The sequence below is a fragment of the Palaemon carinicauda genome, chromosome 12, assembly GCF_036898095.1.
Source record: "Palaemon carinicauda isolate YSFRI2023 chromosome 12, ASM3689809v2, whole genome shotgun sequence".
In the NCBI taxonomy this organism is placed as follows: Eukaryota; Metazoa; Arthropoda; class Malacostraca; order Decapoda; family Palaemonidae; genus Palaemon; species Palaemon carinicauda.
Genome location: NC_090736.1, coordinates 30,922,364 through 30,926,906, shown reverse-complemented (window position 1 = coordinate 30,926,906; position 4,543 = coordinate 30,922,364).

Below are 4,543 nucleotides of genomic sequence, written 5' to 3'. Positions count from 1 at the left end.
TCCCTACATTATGTAACTGGAGCTTCCCTCTTTCTTAAACGGAAGTGCCTCTGGTCATTGAGGTTGGTAGGATTCATTACACTTATGAAAAGTTCAATTATCTTTCTATCTTAGTTTAATATATTACCATGTATACCAATCATTTTATTAATATTATTATTATTATTATTATTATTATTATTATTATTATTATTATTATTATTATTATTATTATTATTATTGTTCTACACAACCCGTCAAAATTGACGTCTAAAGGAATGCACACGAACACACACAGATTGAGCCCTGGTTTGGCAATTTATTTGAAATTGTGATTTCCAAGTGTAACTCTAGGGTACCCCCTCCTAATGGGGTATGGCTACTCGCTCTGCTCTCTGCCGCTCAGCGTGGCAGGAAATTATATATATATATATATATATATATATATATATATATATATATATATATATATATATATATATATATATATATATATATATATATATATATATATGTATATATGTATGTATATATATATATATATATATATATATATATATATATATATATATATATATATATATATATATATATATATATATATATATATATTTATAAAAGCACTTGCTTTTCTTTATATAAAGGATTATAGATATTATAATTATCATTATTATTATAGGTTTTGTTGTTGGTTTTGATTTATAGACTAAAATCATCTATAAAATGTAACTAATCGTATTTATTACTTTATATGAATCTTTTGTATTCCAAGGCATTCCTTTGAAAGTAATGGTTTATTAATATCGGCCAAAACTGGTTTTAATCTTGACATATTTATCAAAGTCGCATGTCAGTTTAAAGGTTAACTATTTTGAAGTTGTTGATCATTTTCCAACTAAATTTTGATTGAAGTAGTACCCAACCTTTGAAGTAAATTCAAAGCAATGCATTTTATATTTGTATACATTCTTTGTACTTCAGTGAAACTTGATAGGAACTGTACGCATGTACTTTGGATGCTAGTACATTGTGATCGGCCCAAATTTTTTTTTTACCATGCCATTTTTTGCTAGTGAACTTGTTTATCTTTCTCTGGAATTTATCAACCCTAGTAGTTATTGATATTGTGTTAAGTGATTATTTCTTCAAATTCAATGTTTTATGCTGCCATGATTACATTCAGGAGTATTCTCCTTTTGTCCAGTGGATGTAGCAAAGAAAACTCTCTTATCTAGTACAGATAGATTTGAATACAGTTACACCCTGATTTTAGATTATGTAATTTGGTTTCCCCTTCAAAATAGGATTCTAAATCTCCAGATTCCGGGTTATTCTCCTTTTATACAATAACTAGTAAATTAAACTATCTCCTCTTCAGAAGAGATGGATTTGAATACATTTATACCCTGATTTTAGGTAATGTCATTTGTTTCCCTTTTTTATATATTATTTGAAAGCTCTAGATGCAGGCCTATTCTCCTTTTATACAATAATTATAGTAAATTGAACCATCTTTTTCAGAAGAGAGAGATTTTAAATACAATTGCACCTTTTCTTAAGACAATGTAATTTAGTTTCCCTTTTTCATATAGCATTTCAAAGCTTCATTTCATGATTGCTGTTGGCACCCTTTCTCCTTTCTTTTCCACGTAATTTCAAGTAATGGCAGTGCCCGACTTCATAAGAATTTCGTCTTTTCCCTTTTCTTTCATGTAGCTGGATTTGAAGTCTTTAATTTGTTTCCCCAGTAATTATGAACGATTAAGCGAATTTCATTCTCACATCTGTTAGCGCCGTTGACAGTCAGTGGTTTGGAGTAAATTAGGATTGGAATAAGGAAGTTATCTTTGCAAGTTCTGTTTTTCCTTTTGTGCGTTTTCCATGTTATTTATTTCACACATGTATGAATCACGAGAGGTGTTTCTCTAGGTCACAGATCTAAGGGTTTAATCATCATAATCAATACTTTTCCTTCTAAGCATTAGAAACTTTAATCTGAATTCCACAACAAAGTTATCTATCTATCTATCTATCTATCTATCTATCTATCTATATATATATATATATATATATATATATGTATATATATATATATATATATATATATATTATATATATATATATATATATATATATGTATATATGTCCCAATGATGGGCTGGGCAATGGCGGTGGGGTAGTTTATCCACCCTGGCAGGCTCAACCATACCGCTAAGGCCAGTTCTGAGTGACCAGACCAAGACTGGACCCCTATAGGCCTTCTCCTTTATTTTAAGATAGGCAAAGGCTAGCAGAAGGAAAACTCCAAAATCAAACTAAACAAGACCCCAACGGCGGAGCTTCCCAGCCCCGGCGGAAGAGGGCAATGCCTGTCGGGCAGGCAACAAGGCGGGCCTTGACATAACAAGAACTCGGCAGCCCGATGCAACCAACATCGGAGAAGCCGCCTGTCTCATATGTCTTGAGCCGTGGTGAAAATGATGTGGGCCAAGTGTGTGTGTGTGCGTGGCCGTTGCAAAGCCACGACCACCCAAAACAATATACCTAGCTACTGGCATTCTGTCGTTTCCTCCACCCTTCTTCATCTCTTTCTCACCATCATCATCATCATCACCACCAGCAAGTCCTGAGGCGACAGCACCATGGGTGAAGGGGGCAGGCCTGGATAGCTGGAAGCCCTTAGCCCACGACTGCACTCAGGCGGCGAGTGTAAGATTCAGTCGCTCTCTGGTGACGGTGCCGTGAGACCAGAGTTCGGCAGCTGGACCCGTGACTGGGCTGGCCTATTGAGGACACCGCAGCCCACCCCACATGGGGAGGCCCCTAGAAAAGGTGGGGTAAATATCGGACACGGCAAACCCGTCTGGTCAGCTCACAGCTGCTGGCGGACATCCCACTAATGCGGTCGAAATAACAAGAAAAAAATATTAACCTTAGGTGCGTGGAACATCCGCACCCTCCAAGACATGACGAACACCAACCGCCCGGAACGACGTACAGCCCTCGTCTGCAAGTAGCTAGCCCGCTTCAATGTTGATGTGGCGGCTCTTAGCGAGACCAGACTACCCGAAGAGGGCAACATCGGGGAAGCTCGAACAGGCTACACCATCTTCTGGAAAGGCAAGGCCATAGAGGAGCCTCGCATCCACAGTGTCGGCTTCGCCATCCGTTCCCAGCTAGTGCAGCAGCACAACCTCGCTCCCAAGTCCATCAGTGAGTGCCCGATGACTGTCCGCATCCCCATCACGCGGGACAGACATCTCACCCTGATCTCTGTCTACGCCCCAACTATGACCTCAACCGATGATAACAAAGCTGCCTTCTACACCCAGCTCGACCGCACCATCCAGGCAGTGCCCGCCAATGACAAGCTCGTTGTGCTTGGCAACTTTAATGCCCGAGTAGGCAAAGACCATCGCCTGTGGGAGGGAATCATCGGCCGCCATGGCATTGGAAATTGCAACGCTAATGGCCAACTCCTACTGGGTCTGTGTGCAGAACACCAACTTGTGGTAACCAACAACATCTTCCAGTTACGAAAGCGATAAAAGACCACATGGAGACACCCAGGGTCTAAACACTGGCACACCCTGGACTACGTCCTGACCAGAGCCAGAGACCGAGGAGACGTCCGCATCACCCGATCCATGCCCGGAGCGGACGACTGCTGGACGGACCACAGACTCCTCATCTCCCGACTCTCCGTGACGACCCTACGACCACCCAGAAGGGCACCTGACAGCGTACCACACCAACACTTTGATTGTAGTAAGCTCCGCAACCCACAGGTGGCACAGAACTACAAGGAGGCCTGCGAGCAATACCTCAAAGACCCTGTGGGTCAGGCCACTGTCGAGCACCACTGGACCACCCTCAGAAACGCCAAGGCCCGTGCCGCGGAGGAAACACTAGGCTACACTACCAAGAAACGGCAGGATTGGTTTGATGAGAATGATGCTACCATCTCTCTTCTCATTGAAACCAAACGACAAGCACGCCTGACTTTGGAAAACCAACCAACAGCAGCTAAGAAATGTGCTCACAAGGTAGCTGAAGCTGGTTGCCAAAGAGGTATCCCTGAAGCCCAGAACACCTGGTGGCAAAGAAAAGCTGCAGAAATACAGAGTTTCGCTGACCAACGTGACCTGCGCAGCTTCTATGCAGCAACAAAAGAAATATTCGGTCCCACGCGGTCATCAGTGGGCAGCCTGAAAGACGCAGATGGGGCCACGACCATCACCGACAGCGAGGGCATCCTGGCCAGGTGGAGGTCTCACTTTGAGAACCTCCTCAATGACTAAGCAGACATCCCAGACGATCTCCTGCGAATGACCCTGCAGCATCCCGTCCGTCACTGGATGGCACTACCACCCTCCATCCATGACTTCAACAAGGCCCTGCAGCGCATGAAGCCCGGCAAAGCCCCAGGGCCAGACAACATCCCGTTAGAGCTCCTCACTCACGGTGGCCCCGGCTTGAGGAACCGTTTAATGCTCCTTATACTGAAAATATGGGAGACCAAGACCCTCCCCCCAAGTGACTTCCGCGATGCAAACATCATTAC